Raw genomic sequence first — 21,618 nt, forward strand, 5'->3', positions numbered from 1 at the left:
CCCCCACCGATCAATAAGTTATCACATATCCATTGGATAGCTAATGACTTGCCTTAACTGGACACCCTGTTAACAGTGAGTTTCTGGTGAGGAACTCCATTCTGTTAACTCAAAATAGCTTATCGGGAAACTTGTAAATGGGACAGCCACCTATTTTCATTTCCTCTACATGGGCTGGTCTATCATAAGGTGTTACAAAAATATGATTATATTTCTATGAGGGAATTCTGAGTTAATAGAGCGAGGTCCTCATTTCTGGATTCTTATCTATTTGTCTTAGTAGAGAGCAGTTCCGAAGGCCATCTCTAGATGAGGAGACTTCAGCACTGTGTAATACTTCATTTCACCTGTAGTGGCACTGCAGGAAAGCGGAACACTTACTGCCAGATTTCCCACACACAGAAGCGTAGCTACCGGAGGGGCAGAGGGAACGATCGGCCTCACGCTCTGAGGGGGCCACCTGGAGCTACGCCGCTGTGAACGCCGATACAGTTACATTCTGTGGCAGAGCAGGGAGAATCGATTTCCCTGCTCTACCACCCGGTTGCTATGGGGCACCTGAGTAGGCGGGGGGGCCCGTTGCCAGCAGTGGACCCCCCACCTGTCATCGCAAGTTCAGCTGTATCAGCTGGATGCCGATACAGCTGACTGCATTGATGAGAGGAGCATTACGCACCCTCTCCCATCATCCCCGTCAGCATCTGACATCCCTGAAGCAGACACTGACAGCGGGCACGATGACGTCACTACTCGGCGCCCGCTGTCCGGAGATGTGCGGGAGCTCAGAGTAGAGGAACCAGGAGGAAGAGAGGTGAGTATTCGATTTATTTTTTTATGGGGTGCATTACATTAGAATCTGCCTATGGTGGCCTGCATTATACTATAGAGTCTGCCTATAGGGGGCTGCATTATACTATACAGAGTCTGCCTATGGGTGGCTGCATTATACTATATATAGCGTGCTTATGGGGGTGCATTATACTATAAAGTCTGCCTATGGGTGGCTGCATTATACTATATATAGAGTGCCTATGGGGGTGCATTATACTAGAGTCTGTCTATGGGGGATGCATTATACTATAAAGACTGCCTATGGGGGGGCTGCATTATACTATACTGAGTCTGCTTATGGGGGCTGAGTTATACTATATAAAGTCTGCCTATGGGGGGCTGCATTATATTATACTGAGTCTGCCTATGGGGGCTGCATTATACTACATAGAGTCTGTCTATGGGGGCCTGCATTATACTATACAGAGTGTGCCTATGGGGGGCTGCATTATACTATACTAAGTCTGCTTATGGGGGGCTGAGTTATACTATATAAAGTCTGTCTATGGGGGCTGCATTATACTATATAAAGTCTGCCTATGGAGGGCTGCATTATATTATACAGAGTCTGCCTATGGGGGCTGCATTATACTATATAGAGTCTGTCTATGGGGGCCTGCAATATACTATACAGAGTCTGCCTATGGGGGTGCATTATACTATAGAGTCTGCCTATGGGGGGCTGCATTATACTATACAGAGTCTGCCTATGGAGGGCTGCTTTATACTATATAGAGTGTGCATTATTCTATAGAGTGTGGCTATGGGGGCTGCATTATACTATAGAGTCTACCTATGGGGGCTGTATTATACTATATACTGTAGAGTCTGCCTATGGGGCTGCATTATACTATAGCATCTGCCTATGGGGAGTGCATTATACTATATAGAGTATGCCTATGGGGACTGCATTATACTACAGAGTCTGCCAATGGGTAGTGCATTATACCATATAGAGTGTGCCTATGGGAAGTGCATTATACTGTATAGAGTCTGCCTATGGGGGGCTGCATTATACTATATGGTAGCCTATGGGGAGTGCATTATACTATACTGAGGACTATCTGGTGCATTATGCTATATGGAGGCTATCTAGGGGGCCATCATACAGTGTGGAGATTACAATGACGGGGCCATCATACAGTGTTGGAGCCATCAAACAGTTTGGAGCATACTAAGAGATCAGCATACATACAGTGAGGGGGCATTATACTGTGTATAGGGAGCTGTACAGGGGGGGCATTATTAAATGTAAAGTGGGCACTTATTGTTATAGGGGAACTCAGGTTACTGTGGCTATCAAAGGGGCACACAGAGGGTATTATTGCTTTCTAGGGCAGTGATGGCGAACCTATGACACGCGTGTCAGTGCTGACACGCGTAGTCATTTTCAGTGACACGCCGGCCGCCGGCCGCGGCCCCATAGAAATTGCTTCTTTCCCAGGGTCTGAAGGAGAGGAAACTCTCCTTCAGGCCCTGGGAACCATATTAATATGTAAAAGAAAGAATTAAAATAAAAAATATTGCTATACTCACCTGTCCGACGCAGCCTGGACGTCCGCGAGGGAACCGGCAGCGTTGTTTGCTTAAAAATCGCGGTTTTCCTTCCTTACTTGAAGTCCCGGCTTGTGATTGGTTGCGTGCCGCCCATGTGACCGAGACGCGACCAATCACAGCAAGCCGTGACGTAATTTTAGGTCCTTCAGGATTTTAAAATTACGTTCCGGCGTTGTGATTGGTTGCGTCGCCCATGTGACCGCACGCAACCAATCACAACGCCGGAACGTAATTTTAAAATCCTGAAGGACCTAAAATTACGTCACGGCTTGCTGTGATTGGTCGCGTCTCGGTCACATGGGCGGCACGCAACCAATCACAAGCCGGGACTTCAAGTAAGGAAGGAAAACCGCGATTTTTAAGCAAACAACGCTGCCGGTTCCCTCGCGGACGTCCAGGCTGCGTCGGACAGGTGAGTATAGCAATATTTTTTATTTTAATTCTTTATTTTACACACATTAATGTTGTTTCGATACCGATACCCGATACCACAAAAGTATCGGATCTCGGTATCGGAATTCCGATACAGCAAATATCGGCCGATACCCGATACTTGCGGTATCGGAATACTAAACAATGGCATCCGATCCGATTTTTTATCTATCGGATCGGATGCCATGCAGGAGGTCTGTGGGTCCAAACAACAGAGCTCCGGTGCAGAGCGTCTAGGCCTGGGACTTCCGGTAGGCTAGTCGCAGCTCCCGGAAGTCCCAGGCCTCTGCGTCGGATCTGTGTTGTTTGGGCGACATTGCGCTGCTCCCTGCTGCGCCGACCAGAAGTCCCAGGCTGCACCGACCAGAAGTCCCAGGCTGCACTTCTGAGGCCTGAGGAGATTGCTGTCTGGACTCAGGCCCTGTGATAGCTGTCTGGACTCAGGCCCTGTGATAGCTGTCTGGACTCAGGCCCTGTGATAGCTGTCTGGACTCAGGCCCTGTGATAGCTGTCTGGACTCAGGCCCTGTGATAGCTGTCTGGACTCAGGCCCTGTGATAGCTGTCTGGACTCAGGCCCTGTGATTGCTGTCTGGACTCAGGCCCTGTGATTGCTGTCTGGACTCAGGCCCTGTGATAGCTGTCTGGACTCAGGCCCTGTGATAGCTGTCTGGACTCAGGCCCTGTGATTGCTGTCTGGACTCAGGCCCTGTGATTGCTGTCTGGACTCAGGCCCTGTGATTGCTGTCTGGACTCAGGCCCTGTGATAGCTGTCTGGACTCAGGCCCTGTGATAGCTGTCTGGACTCAGGCCCTGTGATTGCTGTCTGGACTCAGGCCCTGTGATTGCTGTCTGGACTCAGGCCCTGTGATAGCTGTCTGGACTCAGGCCCTGTGATAGCTGTCTGGACTCAGGCCCTGTGATAGCTGTCTGGACTCAGGCCCTGTGATAGCTGTCTGGACTCAGGCCCTGTGATAGCTGTCTGGACTCAGGCCCTGTGATTGCTGTCTGGACTCAGGCCCTGTGATTGCTGTCTGGACTCAGGCCCTGTGATAGCTGTCTGGACTCAGGCCCTGTGATTGCTGTCTGGACTCAGGCCCTGTGATTGCTGTCTGGACTCAGGCCCTGTGATTGCTGTCTGGACTCAGGCCCTGTGATTGCTGTCTGGACTCAGGCCCTGTGATTGCTGTCTGGACTCAGGCCCTGTGATAGCTGTCTGGACTCAGGCCCTGTGACTACTACAGCAACCATCATCCAGTGAACTGTGGGGTGTCATTGGCCATTACTGAGATAAGTGAGAGGGAGGCATCAGTGATGGCGAACCTGTGGCAGTCCAGCTGTTGCAAAACTACAATTCCCATCATGGCTGGCCATTCAAAGCAAAGGCTTTGGCTGTAAAGACATGATGGGAATTGTAGTTTTGCAACAGCTGGAGTGCCACAGGTTCGCCATCACTGGAAGAATTCCCCCTCCCCCCCACTTATCTTAGTTCACGGCACCCCACACAAGTTAAATAATAGCAAGACCAACAAAAGAAACCAACTGACAGATGAACAAAGAAGTCACTAAGCAGGTAAGTTAATTCTAATTATACATATTTGTTATTTAAACTATACATGTCGCAAAATTGTTTTTTTATCAAGGTGACACACCACCCAAGTTATGCTCGGTTTTTTGGCGAATTTTGACACACCGAGCTCAAAAGGTTGCCCATCACTGTTCTAGGGACAAAATGTGGGCCCTGTTTTCTAGGGCACTTGCACCTGGCATCACTATATTCTAGAGTGTTGCTTCAGAGGGCACAGAGAACCACACAGTAGGTGCAGTAATAGGGTCACATACGGTAGCAGCAGCTCAGCATTGGGGTATCAGCAGCATGAGGAGTTTGTGCAGGTTGGGAGTAGTCCCATTGGGGACAGTGCGGAAAATATGAGACGTGAAATGTGTCTTTGTTGTAATCTCTGCAGCTGAGACCTGGCTGGAAGAAGTTGTCATGTCGGTCTGGGCCAGATGGAAAAGATGGGAAAAGTGAACAATTACATAAGAAAGAACGTCAGCTGTAAGTCATCATCTATAACTGTGCTGTGATCTCTTGTATGTTGGTATCTACCACTAACCATATGGCGGTAATATCCATGTTGGTCTTTATATAGAGATTATCTTCAGTAACAGCGCGGTCATCTGCTGAGGTTCTCCTACATCCACTATTAGGGTGCGTCACCCAGTTGTAATCAAGGTTACCTGGTTAGGGGCCCACTCAGAAGTTTTGCCCCCTGAACCAAAACCCTAGCGGCGCCTCTGCCCACACATGATTTCTGGGGAATAAAGCAGTGGAACCCTTTGTTATCCGCTAATTTCAAATGTTCTCTCCTAACAAGCCAGGATTGTCCAAAGTGCAGAACCCATATACTTTCTATACTAATCTTACTCCTCTGGACACTTTTGACGTAAAAGTCAACTGATGTGAATCCACCATCTGGCAATGATACATGAGGTGGTGAGGCGCCACCATGACAGGAAGGTGTGTTAATTAATGAATATGCCTAACACACATGAAAGGTCACGTGAATTGTCTTGATTATCAAATTCAGTAGAATTCTTTGAAAATAAAGTTACAAAAAAAACTATAAATCAATAGTTGGATTTTAGCTTCTAGATAACTTCTGCCAAGATAGACAGTTTGTTCAACAGAACTCGGTTTTCTCATCCAGATAAAGCCGATTTCTAAAGGGGTCAATGTGTTGCCACCAAGGTTTACGAACTATGTGGCCTTCAAACTTTCAGCTAACATCCACTACAAAGCCGGGCAAACAAACTTTAATATGATAAGGGACGTTCTGAAACCCGTTTTCCTATTTTTTTTTCTTGTGAGGAATATCCCCCAAAAAATTCCCCAGATGAGACAAAGTTCTCCTTGTAGAGACATGCAAAACAGAAAAATTACTTTATGGTTTTTTTTTTTAACTTAGGTTAATTATTACAATATACAAAAAATTTTCGACGCTGTGAAAAATGTAATTTTTTTTCTTCCTTTTCATACAAACTAGGGGTAAAACCCAGGCTAAAGGTCACTTTCGGTCAGCAGGATCCCACAGGGGTTAAGGAGTCACTTTTCTTCTCCCCCATGCCACTCAGGAGATATGGGAGAGGGGGGCGCAGACATCTGCTCTTTAGAAATACAAGGAGATAAAAAACGCACAAGAAATGCAAAGATGAATAAATGAACAAGCATGCACAAAAGAAGCTCAGATTTGGGCATTCTTGTCTGGCAAGAAGGCAGTCACTAAGGCTAATGAAGCATTGGTGATATGGGACGTATGCCAGCGTAACAAAGAAGATGTACATCAGTTCTGCAGATGTGCCAGAGACCCCCAGAGTAAAATAATGACATAATCACCATCAGTGTCACAGACCAGACTGTACACAAGGTGAAATGGGGGAAAATAAATACAAGTCTTTAACGTCCCTCATGCATACACGCCGAGAGGAGAATCACAATTTCTCATTTGCACCGGCCCTAAAAACAACAACGAGATGCGGAGAATTGCCAGGATTTAATAAGTTGGAGGCTGAAAACTGGATTATTAGACAGGACGAGCAGAGAAATGATCACTTTATTTTTGTGCAGTTATATATATTTAGTTTTTGTGGGTTACTCCTTATAAATACTTTTTTTTTTTCCTACATGCTTTTGCAAATAGTGAATATGTGACAAAACACAAATCCTAACCGTGATGAAAACCCTCGGGCCTTTAGCATCTATCATCTTGTCGTAAGTCACCCAGGCTGCAAAAAAATGCATGGCCCCTGTTCCCTTCTCCCACTTTCTTGCTCTGGTTGGACAATAGAGGCAAAACACTATTTTTTTCGATACCATTGGGGAAGATGTATTAATAGTGTCCCAAAATAAAATTAAACTACCGTATATCGGACATGAGTGCAACTGGCCAGACACAATAGATGATGCTCTTCTCATTCTTCCGATGACTCTCGATTTACTTTACACCAATATATGGCACCGAGATGATAGGGCATGTCATCAATAAGTTTGGCACAGTTCTGTTAGGTACGTCTCTTTTTCTAGAAATTTGCAAAGCTTTTTTTTTTTTTTAAATTATTGATCAGCCTTTGCGAAATTCAGAATTTTTTTGTTGTTTTTGCTGACTAGCTCAAGCTCCTTAAGAATCTGCTTTCAGCTGCTGCTCAGGATAATCCTTACTTTACAATCTGTGTTAGGGTAAATTCAGATTAACTCTTTTTTTTTCTAGGTCCGTGTGCTGTCCATGCAGAAAACACACACTGACCTGATATTAACCTAAGCGCAAGTGCATATAGGCGATACATGGAAAAAAATCACAGCATGTGGTTGTCTGATTTATGGACCAGGGTAGTGCTTGTAAAGGTAGGCAGATCCTGCGCTCCTTCGCTGAAAAAATGAGCGCATGGAGCAAGTAAGGTCCACAATTTGTCAAAACATCTAATGGCCCATGTGAACCTAGGCTTAGGGCATGTTCAGATAGCCATTAAAAAACTCAAATTGCAAGTTGTAGCAGTATGTCGTCCGCATACCAAACGGGTGCAAGAGCAGGCTGCTATTTACAAGCACGGATGCGATTTTTGGTCACATGGGCCTGAGATATACTAGTACGTAGAAATTACATTGGTCTGTGCAGACCAAACATACGTTCATCTGATCCTATCCTATGGCTCATTCAGACATGTTTTTCACATACATGTTCTATCCACGAACACAAACCCATTATATTCTATATGGCTGTGTACATGCAGGCTCAGACTGGCCAGGAGGGTAACACGGCAATCCCCCGGTGGGCCGCTATGCAGATCTGAACCCCCAATCCCTCTGTATGGGCAGTACTTGGCATAATTCACTCTGTACAGAAAAAAAGCAGCATCTCATCATTCATTAACTAAACTACCCAGTTTATAATTATATAGAGATATAGGTAAATTTGTGAACGGGGATAGTGTAATATTGGTATGCAGGTGAAAAGTGGGCTCCCCTTAAAGTCAATGTTACTGGTGGGCCCTTAGCACCCTAGTTCGACACTGTGTACAAGTCCTTTTTTTTGCAGATTATCCACATAAAACCCAAAAAACAGAGACATGTCCATTTTTCATTTGAAACAAAGTCAGTAAAAGGCGGAATCTTTAGGAGCGCTGGATAGGTAGCCCAAGTGAGGGGAGGGCGCACAGTCCCCCCGCAGCTCCAGCCGAACACCTCCGAAGAAGGACAGAAACTGGAAAAGGGTGAAACTCGGTCAAAGGAGCGCCAAAAGGTAACTCTGACCCCAGAATGGGGGTTTAAGCCACATCAAATGTACACCTGATGAAGACGGTACTTCCGTTGAAACGCGTTGTGGCTTAAACCCCATTCTGGGGTCAGAGTTTCCTTTCGGCGCTCCATTCACCGAGTTTCACCCTTTTCCCATCTTTCATTTGAGTCACACATACAACTCACCAATGCAATTTAATGGGTCCATGAAAAAAAAAGGATAGCAAATGGATGGCATAAATGTTTTATCCATCTGTTACTGTTTAGTAGGTACATGAAGCTTTTTTTTTTTGCAACTGATGCAACCTTGATAGTAGAAACGGACACACTCCCCAAACACAGTAATGTAACCCTGGAAAATGATGGAAATTGGTCCAATTTTTCATATACGAGAAAAAAAATCTGAATGACACCTTAGAGGCTTTAACTGACTGAGTATTGGGGAGGGTAGAGGCTCATAGGAAAACGTCCCATCCTCTTATTGATCAGCTGTTGAAAGCAGATTCTTAGGGAGCTTGAACAAGGCAGATAAAACAGCACCGCAGCCTTGTGCTTGGGAGAGTAGGCGGCAAATTAAAGTAACGGAGCAAATTACAAACATTCAGAACTTTTCAAAGACTGATAAGAAATTAAAAATTAAAAACTTTAACTACTTTTTAAACTGTCTAGTAAAGGTCACAAATGGTCCGTTGTTTACTATTAATCGTCATCACTTGTTAAACTTTTTTCATTCCGAAGTTACAAAGTATCTGGCACTTTATAGTGATTTTTAGATTATTCTTGCTTTAGATGCCGTGCTAAAATTTGAGTCCTTGGATATCCACTAATTGACCCTGATTGGGAGCAACAAGATTCCCCATGCAACATGCAAATGAGGTCACATAAGTTCTCTCAGCCGGGAGGAGGCGGGGGAAGGGGGGTGTTCACGTGAGTGATCCTTCTGGCTGCTCCAGAGGGCTCATCTGACCTTCAAGACTACCTTTGTCAAGAGCGAGTCAACACTGCACTCTGATTCGGGAACCATAATCTGCCACTTTAATAATCTGATATATATAGTGGGTATATTCAGACCATAGACCTACAATTTGGATTTATTACGGGAAAAATTATGATAAGCAAAAAAAAAAAAGATAGCGACATACAAGAAAGGTGAACTCCATTTTTTGGCGGTTCATGGGAATATTTTTAAAATTTTTGGACTAAGCTTTTACAAACTGACTTCCTATAAATTTATCTTACCCTCTGCAAAAATAAACCATGATGTGGTCACAAAAAGATATTGGAGAATATAAAAAGCAAATACAAGAAAGCAAATAAAAATGACATAAGCAATAGGCTCAGTTATTTCTGCATAAGAAACTGTCCAAGAATTATTCTGTGTTCAAATCTACTAACAGTGAAGAAATCTTATCTGAATTTATCATCTATTATCTATCTATCTTTCTGAACCATTGATTAGAATATCTATCTGTCTCATATATATCATTCAATGAAATATCTAGCCATCTTTCTATCTATCTATGCTTCTTGAGAATATCTATCCATCTATGGCTTTAGCTTTCTATTTTTCCTGAAAATATCTTTCTTCAGAATTTTGTTCTATCCATTCTTCTTGATAATATCTATCTATCTATCTATCTATCTATCTATCTATCTAATATTTATCTATTATCTATCTATCTATCTATCTATCTATCTATCTATCTATCTATCTACCGTATCTATCTATTATCTGTCTATCTATTATCTATCTGTCTATTATCTATCTATCTATCTATCTATCTATCTATCTATCTATCTATCTATTATCTATCTAATATCTATCTTCTATATATTATCTATCACCTATCTATCTAATATGTATCTATTATCTATCTAATATTTATCTATTATCTACCTAATATCTATCTATCTATTATCTATGGTTCAAAATCGGAACAGCATCTTATATTACCAAATTGTAGTGCAGCGTCTTCCCAACCACTGTTGAAATGGTCTTGGTAATAGATAAAAAAAGAAAGACAGCACAAAAAAATAGAAAAAAGAGGGCTTTAATGCCTGAACGGCGTGGCGACGTTTCGGATATCTTTATCCTTTTTCAAGCCTATTATCTATTATCTATCTATCTATCTATCTATCTATCTATCTATCTATCTATCTATCTATCTAATATTTATCTATTATCTATCTATCAATCTATCTATCTATCTATCTATCTATCTATTATCTGTCTGTCTATTATCTATCTATCTATTATCTGTTGACCTATCTATTATCTATGTAATATCTATCTTCTATCTATTATCTATCATCTATCTATCTATCTAATATGTATCTATTATCTATCTAATATTTATCTATCTATCTATCTGTCTGTCTATCTAATATCTATCTATTAACTATCTATCCAATATCTATTTATGTCTATTATCTATCTATCTATTATCTATCTAATATTTATCTATGATCTATCTATCTATCTATCTATCATCTATCTAATATCTATCTTCTATCTATCTATCTATATCTATCTATCTATCTATCTATCTATCTATCTATCTATCTATCTATCTATCTATCTATCTATCTATTAACTATCTATCCAATATCTATTTATGTCTATTATCTATCTATCTATTATCTATCTATTATCTATCTAATATTTATCTATGATCTATCTATCTATCTATTTATTTATCTATTATCTATCTATAATCTCTCTATCTATCTATCTATTATCTATCTATCTATCTATCTATCTATCTATCTATCTATCTATCTATCTATCTACTCTTTATCTATTATCTATCTAATATTTATCTATTGTGTATCTCACTATCCATCAATCTATCTATCTGTGTGTGTTTCTTCCTACAATGTCAGGGTACAGGGCACTTGGGACTGGTCCAGCATTGTAAGTGCATTTGTTTCGATGGAATAGTTAATGTCTCAGTGATTGCTCCTGCTGGAAGATTTAAGCAGCGCCTGCAGGAAGCATTATTTTGTTGTGATGGAAATAAGCGGCGGGGTCTGGAAAGTGCTAAGAGGCCTCGTCACCTGACGGCGGCTTTCACTGAATAGGTTAGGTGTTTGCGGGGAGGCAGCTGCCTGTCTGTTCAGAAGTGACTTATGTCAGTTTGTGAAGTGAATGTCTGCTTGAGAAAGTGAACACAATAGCGAGCAAACCCTGAAGAGAATCTGGAAACAAAACACTTGGCTTCGCCTGTGTCCCTTTTCATTGCTTCCAATTAAAGATTCATAAGAGCAGCTTTAATTTTTGATGAGCCTTTTTTTGCATTACTGTATGAGCTGTGTCTACGTACGATAGTATCTACGGTTTCTTCTTAAGTACAGGGAACCTGTTGCATGAATGATCGCCGTGTTTGCTGTTTAGCAGAGCAGAATGCATATTATGTCTGCTCCGGGAACACTCTGCTAACAATGGTCCTGTTTTGTCAGGCCAGAGCCTCATTTGAAATGAGCTATTCCTCCTGATTTTCTCAAGTTGTCTGGCAAGTTGAGGTCATCATGGGCTGAAGACTGACACCAGTGACAGGGAGGTCAAATTGCTGAGAGTATCAGTCAGAGACCTGACAAGGACCCTGGTGCTGCTTCTTGGAATACAAGTCTCTCCCCAGACCCAACTTATTAACTTGCAGGATGCCATAAGTAGTTGGTCTACAACTAGACATTTTTATCTTCTTTCTTTATTAAGCATTTATTTTTTATTATTATTTTTCTTTTAAAATGCTAACCTTTTAACGACCCCCCACATTTTTATTTTTTCCTCACTTTCGTTGTTTACTTCTCTTCTTTCAAACACCACCATTTTTTTATTTTGAAGTCAGCATATTAAGGTGTATTTTTTTTGCGGGATGAGTTGTAGTTTTGAATGACACCATTTATCTTACCCTGTAATGTACTGAAAAACGGGAAAAAAGTCCAAATGAGGTGAAATGGTAAAAAAAAAAACAATTCCGACATTCTTTTTTCGTTTTAAGTCATTCATTGCATGGTAAAACATGACCTGGTACCATGATTCTCCAGGACAGTATCATTACGGTGATACCCAACTTAAAAGTTTTGTTTTTTCTATATATTTTAGTGGCTACAAAAAAAATTAAGACCCATGCAAAAAAGTTTTTTTATGCTATTTTCTGAGCCCCGTTATTTTATTATTTGTCTGTCCTCAGAGCTGGTTGAGGACTTGTTTTTTAAGTGCTGCGCTGTACTTTTTCTATATACCATTTTAAGGCACATATAACATTTTGATCATTTTGTATTGTATTTTTCAGGTAAGTGTAGGGACCGAAAACCGGAAATTCTGACATTTTTTTATCAGCAATTAATGTGCAGTTTATAAAATATCATATTTTGATAGATCAGACTTTTACAAACTCAATTACACTAAATATGATTTTCTGTTCATTTTTTAAGTTCTTTATTTTGAATGGGGATTTAAAAAAAAAAAAAAAGAAATTAGTTTATTGTCTTATTTTAGTCCACAGAGTGGCCTTGCACTTGTGGCTATGTGATCACTTACATATATACAGCAATACCGCTGTACATAATGTAATTGTGGTTCTCCTATGAAGTTCAGGCCAGGGCTAAGATAGCAGTTACGGGGGCTTCCAGCAGGTCCCCAGCTGTCTTTGAAACCAATCAGCTCCTTATGATTGTCGGTGGTTGACAGCAACATCTAAATGGTTAACAGCAGCGATTAGAGATAGGGGTTAAAGCCCATAGGAAAAATATAAAATACACTACATACAATTCATTTTGGGTTTTTTCTCTTTTTTTTTTAGAAAGTTTTTTTTCCTATAGGCTTATTTTTCACCTTTTAAAAATGTCAAAATAAACAATAACATACAACTAAAAAAACTGTGAGAAAAAGTCATAAAGTAGTGTTGTTCTTCATTTTAGAATAATCATATACCCATACACCGGCACAATAAAGAAGGCGTCAAGTGACTTAAATGTGCCAGAATTAGAACTAGGGCTCAGATCAGATAAAATAATTTTACAGATAGTACAGTCTTGCATCTAGTCCTCCCTGATAGTACAACCTTGCGTCTAATCCTCCCTTATAGTACAGCCTTGCACCTAGTCTTCACTGATAGTACACTGATAGTACAGCCTTGCATCTAGTCCTCCCTGATAGTACAGCCTTGCATCTAGTCCTCCCTGATAGTACAGCTTTGCATCTAGTCCTCCCTGAGAGTACAGCCTTGCATCTAGTCCTCCCTGATAGTACAGCTTTGCAGCTAGTCCTCCCTGATAGTACAGCCTTGCATCTAGTCCTCCCTGATAGTACAGCCTTGCATCTAATCCTCCCTGATAGTACAGCCTTGCATCTAATCCTCCCTGATAGTACAGCTTTGCAGCTAGTCCTCCCTGATAGTACAGCCTTGCATCTAGTCCTCCCTGATAGTACAGCCTTGCATCTAGTCCTACCTGATAGTACAGCCTTGCATCTAATCCTCCCTGATAGTACAGCCTGCATCTAGTCCTCCCTGATAGTACAGCCTTGCATCTAATCCTCCCTGATAGTACAGCCTGCATCTAGTCCTCCCTGATAGTACAGCATTGCATCTAGTCCTCCCTGATAGTACAGCTTTGCAGCTAGTCTTCCCTGAAAGTACAGCTTTGCATCTAGTCCTCCCTGATAGTACAGCCTTGCATCTAATCCTCCCTGATAGTACAGCCTTGCATCTAGTCCTCCCTGAGAGTACAGCCTTGCATCTAGTCCTCCCTGATAGTACAGCCTTGCATCTAATCCTCCCTTATAGTACAGCCTTGCACCTAGTCTTCACTGATAGTACACTGATAGTACAGCCTTGCATCTAGTCCTCCCTGATAGTACAGCTTTGCAGCTAGTCCTCCCTGATAGTACAGCCTTGCATCTAGTCCTCCCTGATAGTACAGCCTTGCATCTAATCCTCCCTGATAGTACAGCCTTGCATCTAATCCTCCCTGATAGTACAGCTTTGCAGCTAGTCCTCCCTGATAGTACAGCCTTGCATCTAGTCCTCCCTGATAGTACAGCCTTGCATCTAGTCCTACCTGATAGTACAGCCTTGCATCTAATCCTCCCTGATAGTACAGCCTGCATCTAGTCCTCCCTGATAGTACAGCCTTGCATCTAATCCTCCCTGATAGTACAGCCTGCATCTAGTCCTCCCTGATAGTACAGCATTGCATCTAGTCCTCCCTGATAGTACAGCTTTGCAGCTAGTCTTCCCTGAAAGTACAGCTTTGCATCTAGTCCTCCCTGATAGTACAGCCTTGCATCTAATCCTCCCTGATAGTACAGCCTTGCATCTAGTCCTCCTTCATAGTACAGCCGTGCATCTAGTCCTCCCTGATAGTAGCTTTGCAGCTAGTCTTCCCTGAGAGTACAGCCTTGCATCTAATCCTCCCTGAGAGTTCAGCTTTGCAGCTATTCCTCCCTGAAAGTTCAGCTTTGCATCTAGTCCTCCCTGACAGTAGCTTTGCAGCTAGTCTTCCCTAAGAGTTCAGCTTTGCAGCTAGGCCTCCCTGAGAGTTCAGCTTTGCAGCTAATCCTCCCTGAGAGATCAGATTTGCAGCTAGGCCTCCCTAAGAGTTCAGCTTTGCAGCTAATCCTCCCTGAGAGATCAGCTTTGCAGCTAGTCCTCCCTGAGAGTTCAGCTTTGCAGCTAGTCCTCCCTGAGAGTTCAGCTTTGCAGCTAGTCCTTCCTGAGAGTTCAGCTTTGCAGCTAGTCCTCCCTGAGAGTTCAGCTTTGCAGCTAGGCCTCCCTGAGAGTTCAGCTTTGCAGCTAGTCCTCCCTGAGAGATCAGCTTTGCAGCTAGTCCTCCCTGAGAGTTCAGCTTTGCAGCTAGTCCTCCCTGAGAGTTCAGCTTTGCAGCTAGGCATCCTTGAGAGATCAGCTTTGCAGCTAGTCCTCCCTGAGAGACCAGCTTTGCAGCTAGTCCTCCCTGAGAGTTCAGCTTTGCAGCTAGTCCTCCCTGAGAGTTCAGCTTTGCAGCTAGTCCTTCCTGAGAGTTCAGCTTTGCAGCTAGTCCTCCCTGAGAGTTCAGCTTTGCAGCTAGGCATCCTTGAGAGATCAGCTTTGCAGCTAGGCCTCCCTGAGAGTTCAGCTTTGCAGCTAGGCCTCCCTGAGAGTTCAGCTTTGCAGCTAGTCCTCCCTGAGAGATCAGCTTTGCAGCTAGTCCTCCCTGAGAGATCAGCTTTGCAGCTAGGCCTCCTTGACATAACTGCGTTGCCCCTAAAACCCCCTGACTCATTTCATAGAGAGCAGACTTTCTTAAAATCCAAATTAATCCCAGACAACCTCTTAGCTAAAATGAGCAAATAAATACCCAACACCAAGAAATATCTCCTTTTCGTCCTCTTCTATAAACGGAGAAACCGATTGATTTCTAAGCTGGACGCCAAATAAATCACCAGCAGCTGTTAGAAATGAGTCTGTACCAGGCCTATTGATAACCTTTTTTGTGTAATGAAGGAGACGTGAATGTCAGACAATAGACATCGCTGGCGCACACTGTCTTTGAACTTTCCTCATCTCTAAAGGACAATTAATTATAAGGGCCTTAAGGGTAGGTCACAGCAAGGGAAATGCTAGGGCCGTCCAAGCTTAGGCGGCCAGAAATCACAATGTATTAAATGTTTGTGCTTGTTGGTTAGAAGGGAAGCACCGACGCATCAGATAGAGGTGGGAAGGCGGAAAGCAGAAAGCAAAAGGTTCGTTTTGTACGGGACTGTTATTGCATAATTGTATTGTAAATGTGAAATCATCCGTGTACAAGACACAAGGCCGGAGCTTTTTTTTCCCCCCTCTTTTTACCCCTTCTCTGTCTTTCCAAAAGATCCACAGGGTAGGTTACAGCCAGAAATGGCTTCTCTGTGGCATATTAAAAAGGATGGTCTTTTCACCAAATCATTTCACAGATGCAAAACAGACCAACACAAAGCGTTTAGACTTTTTCTCCTACATTAAATAGAGTAACTGATAAGGTCAGACATATGATACCTAAAGACATGAATCTGTGAACTCTTGAAGTCAAAGGACTGCTCTGTGCACAATCTTTCAAAGGAAAGAGATCACAGAGCTCCACTGAATCCCCTTTAAACTTTATGAAGCAGGAGGAGAGAAAGCTCTAAGTAGGGAAGCTTGACAGAAGAGCCTTGAACTATTTTCTGAAGGAAAGATGAGACCCTCCCTAGGCTGCCACAAAACATCTTTTTTTTCTAAAGCCTCTTCTGAACTTTGATATGTGCCAAGACACTGCTATTGAAAGCTGTATAATTATGTGCTATAGCCACTGTAGAAAATGCTTTGTTCATCTCAACAAAGAACAATAAGAAAAGTAAAGCAACATTACACTGTATCTTTTTCTTTAAGGATGTCGAAAAAAAAGGGTCACGATACGGTAGAACTAATAGAGACGTTGAGTAAGGAGGTATAAAGTGGATCTCACATGGGGTTTCGAATTGGAGCCAATGACACACAGACAAAAAAAAAAAAGACAAGAAGGAGACACAGGGGTAATGAGTGACGTTGAAACAAAAGACTACGGACCACTCTGCCCACTTCATTTACAGTGATCGGCCAACATCTACTGAACAATCAGGAAGTGGCATAAAGAAATGCAATTATCCGACAGAAAAGCAATCTCACCGACAAAGTGGTGACTCGGATGCGGCCTCTTTGTCTGCCTAGAGAGCGCTACAGGTGATATTACAAAGAAGTAATTTGAGTTTGATGAGGATATGTTATCAGACTTTGGATACCGGTGAGGACTATATACTAACTAAAACCTAAGCGGCCAACTTCAACTGCCCTGATAATGCTATAATCGGCACTGATACTTTTACCTGTGTAAGATGCCCGATAATAAATTCGTGGGAATTTGTAACCGTCTGATGTTTTCCTCCCAGACTATAATACTGCCGCTCGCTTTGCATTGCTTTTAAGTTGGCCAGTAGATAGCCGCCGGTCAAATGTTCGCTTAAGGCCGGGATCACACTTGCGTGAAACTCGCACGAGTCTCGCATCTCAAAACGCGGCACTTCCGCCATCACTTGGGATCAGAGTGTGCGGCTGCATGTATTTCTATGCAGCTGAGCACTACGGTCCAAGTTCCAGTTGAGATGTGAGACTTGTGCGAGTTTCTCACAAGTGTGATCCCGGCCTAACAGACAATTATTTCTCCCTACTTTCCCAAATGCTCACGTTCAAGTGTTTTTTACTATGATGAGACATGAAAAAGTTGCCTATAGGCAGCAGATTATCTCAGCCATTTATATTACTTCTTTCCCGTGACATCGTCTGTCAGAGACAGTCAGGAAGTTCCCACACACATAAGATAGTTAGCTAGTCCCACTGAAATAGGTGTGTTTGGCCGACTTTCATCTAAGGCCTCTTTCACACTTCAGTCTTTTGGCGTCAGTCTAAAACCGCCATTTTCCTCAAATAGCGGATCCGCCATTTTTTTGGGCGGATCCGCTATTTTCCCATAGACATGCATTAGCGACGGATTGTGGCAGATGGTCGTCCGTTCCATCCGCTGAAATGGCGGTTCGCGATGGATCCGTCACATCCGCCATTCCATAGAATGGCCGCCTATGGGCGACGGATCCGTCGCGACCGTCATTTCGGCGGATCCGTCGCCCCAATCCACTTTTTCAATTGCGCATGCTCCAAAAAGTAGATACTTTTCCCAGACAACCCCCAAGTAACTGATCCGTTAAAAAAACGGGTCCGTTAGAACCGTTTTCTCAACAATTGTGACGGATCCGTCGATCCGTTACTATGTCGGAGCAGACTGATGCCAAACAACTGAAGTGTGAAAGAAACCTAACGTGTATAATGACCTGTAGGATGTCGAAGAGAAAACTCCACTACTGTAGAGAAGCTAGGAGGCCGGATTTATTCAGACATGAAACATGGCCTATTCCCGGATATGAGTATTGCAATCCGAGTACTGTCCATGTTTCATGGGTCTGTGAAAACAGCCTAGAGGCCACTATACAGGTTAGGCCCGGGTCAGACTTGGGTGTGCAATGTGAGAAACTCGCGCGAGTCTCTCTAATAAAGTCCCGGCACTGCCGCTGAAATACATGCAGCTAACTGCTCCGGTCCTGAGTGCCGGCGGCAGTGCCGGGTATTGATGCGATAGACTTGCGCGAGTTTCTCGCATTGCACACGCAAGTGTGACTCCGGCCATAGACTTCTGTTGGCCGAACCTCCTGATATCAATGGGTTTTCTCATAGAGGACACAAGAGCGCTAAACAGAGTAAGCACTCCTATGTGTGAGTAAATGGAGCAAGACACCTGATGGCAGAACAATGGTCGTGCCATTATGGTTCAGCTCACAGCTATCTAAAGTTTATGGAGGTTTAGCTCTAAGCATGTCCTTACAAGGCACAATTGAAATGGTAGTTTGTCAGCAACTGGAAAATCTCAGGTTTGAGATTTCTAGTCTAGATCATAGCATACCTGTGAGGATCCAACTCCCAACACCCAAGCCGATCATTTGATTAAAGGGGTGCACCAGGAGCCACATTCTTCTTTTCGGCATAGCTCCGTACATTTAGTAGTGGATGTGGTTTTCCTGCTCAGTTCCACTCACACGAAAGACACTGAGCTGAAGAAAGCTGTGGTACCAGGCACATCCATTGCTAACAGTAAGAAGCTGTGCCTGGCAAACAATAGGGGCAACATAACCCTTTCAATTAACTGATTGGAGAGGAAGTTGGGAGTCGGACCCCCACACATCTATTTTTGATGGTCCAACCTAACACCAGGCCATTATTATCTAAGTTCCGGGAATTTAATTTAAATTTCTGTATCATTTTCTGACCGATTACATTATGACATGAAATTTTAATTGCCTGTTAATGAGTCTAAAGCAGTGTTCCCCAACTCCGGTCCTCAAGAGCCACCAACAGGTCATGTTTTCAGGATTTCCTTAGTATTGCACAGGTAATTGAATGCTTGCCTGTACAGGTGATGCAATTATCACCTGTGCAATACTAAGGAAATCCTGAAAACATGACCTGTTGGTGGCTCTTGAGGACCGGACTTGGGGAACACTGGTCTAAAGGATGTCTCTATCCCTGACATTGTCCAATGGGGTGGAGCTTGCAGGTTAATTACAAGAAGCCTTGACCAATCACATTTAATGTGGCTAAACAGTGCAAATAAAGGACCAATCAGTTGTGAGCATGTTGAAGAAGCCATTATATTAGATATTTTAAGGTGGCTGGACAGGGACAGAGAGTGGAGAAGTAATATCCTCAGCCATTAAGATAAAAAAATAAAGATTAAAATTCTGGAGAATCACAATTTATGATTAGTGATCAGCAAATATACTGGTTACTCGAGATTTCTCGAGCATGCTCGGGGGTCCTCTGAGTATTTTTTAGTGCTCGGAGATTTAGTTTTTCTTGCCGCAGCTGAATGATTTACATCTGTTAGAGAACATAAGTACATGTGGGGATTCCCTAGCAACCAGGCAACCCCCACATGTACTTATGCTGGCTAACAGATGTAAATCATCCAGCTGCGGCAAGAAAAACTAATTCTTCGAGCACTAAAAAATACTCGGAGGACCCCCGAGCGTGCTCGAGAAATCTCGAGTAACGACATATTCGCTCATCACTATTTATGATACATTATTTTTTTTAGAAAAAGTAAAAAATAAATGCATGCTATTATTTTCGAATATTGATAGATACTGAACTGATACTAATTTAGTTTTAGTAAAACCACCCTTGTGTATTTCTAAAAAAACTAACCAGCCACACATTTTTGTGATCTTTCATGTTGGACATTATTCGGAGGCTCAGTTCCTGGACCCATTCCAATGTGACCTATTTGACCAGTCTGATTTACCAATTTTTTTTTTTTTAATTTAATATTTGTCCTCCAGAATAATTCTTTGGTAAATATATAAGCAAGCTACATCTACTTATTCCAACCCAAATGTCATTTGCTGTTTCTTATCACCACACGCTTAACATTTTATATGAAACACGCACGTACATTGAATCTTAATTGTTTCCCAAGTGAATTTTGCATTTCCTTCCGCTGGTGTCAAAATGTGAATGTGAGCAAAGTGCGAGTCATTTGAAATATTGGTCATCGACAGAGAATAATGCGAGGCATTGTATTCTTGTGCTGTAAGCACCTCTGGGCATTGGCCATAAGGCTACAGCTAAAAATGACAAGGCCAGAATCTTCTCCTGCATCTAATGTGACTTTGCTTTTAAGTGCCTGACGCAGGGCAAACTACAGGGAATGGCAAGTCAGCGGCACAGTTTATGATGGGACAAGTTCACTGCTTAATCATGGCTGGTACTTAACCTATATCACAAGTGTAAGTGAAAGTCAAGTAGATTTGAAAAGCACGCTGGGGTACGAGAGCCGTATAAGGGGCACGCTGGTGATTTCAGAGGAAACAGCCTCGTATCAGAGGTTTAATCACAGCCAAGGATCAGCAAAATGTGTCTGGAAGGAGCGGACGAGGCTAAATATGGCAAATGCTCGGTTTGCTAAAAAAAACCTGCTGTATCCAATGTCATCACATTTTGTTCCTTCCAGCAGAAGGAAAGAGGAAGGTTAATGTCACATTCAGCAAGACTACATCGGCTGTAGTGCAAATGGTTAACACCAGAGATGAACCGATAGCTTAACGCAACCCCTGTCCATGGTCCAGGTCAGTGGCCTCCTGCCGTGGGTATGAGCTGCATGAATTTCCTTACCCTCCAGGATCCCAGGTTTGGCTTATGAATAGCTGGGCTGGTGAGACGTCACCTGTGAACCGCATTCATGATGAATAAAATTCCGCATCGGGGAACCTGGGAGCTCAAGAAATTCGTGCAGCTCCTGTCTACAGCCAGAGAGCACTGACCTGGACCGTTGATGTGGGAAGTGATCCACTCATCTCTAGTTAACACAGTTGACACCCAGCGACATATGAAATCAGGTTCGGGGTACACCATGTGAATAGCTTTTAAAAGAAACAAGTCTCTCATTCTTATAGATGGATTTAGTGTATGGCTGTGTAGGCGCTTATTGAAATGATACCTTTTTTGCAGAGATCTGATTTGTCAATCATGATAAATCCAGTGGAAACCTATTTGCAAATCAGCCCGGAAGTGCACGGGGGAGTGTCAGTTCATTGGAAAGAGGCAGACAACGTGCACCGACACGCCCTCAGTGCACTTCCAGCCTGATTTTCATATGGGTTCTACACTAGATGTCTCCCGTGACTGGCACATCATCACATATCTAAAAATAAAGTAGAATTTTTAGGGGGAGAAGAGCACCTATGCAACAATAACACCACTTTCATATCGAACAAAGTGTATAATTTAGGACATCCTTAATGAGGTGCTGTAGAACTACATTAGCAAATGTTCGATGCAATCAAGCAATGCCATGACATCCATGACATCTAAAATTGAGATTAAGTTGGCCCCCCAAAAAACAGTTAAACTAATTTTTTTTTTTAATT

At 42.7% G+C, this 21,618-nt stretch overlaps 1 protein-coding gene across 1 annotated transcript in view; it reads right to left on the reverse strand.

Moving 5' to 3' along the window:
- Positions 1-21,618, reverse strand: part of PROX1 (prospero homeobox 1) — a 100,554-nt gene that overhangs the window by 18,991 nt on the left and 59,945 nt on the right. The window lies entirely within an intron of this gene.

Source organism: Ranitomeya variabilis, chromosome 2, assembly GCF_051348905.1.
Source record: "Ranitomeya variabilis isolate aRanVar5 chromosome 2, aRanVar5.hap1, whole genome shotgun sequence".
Lineage (NCBI taxonomy): Eukaryota > Metazoa > Chordata > Amphibia > Anura > Dendrobatidae > Ranitomeya > Ranitomeya variabilis.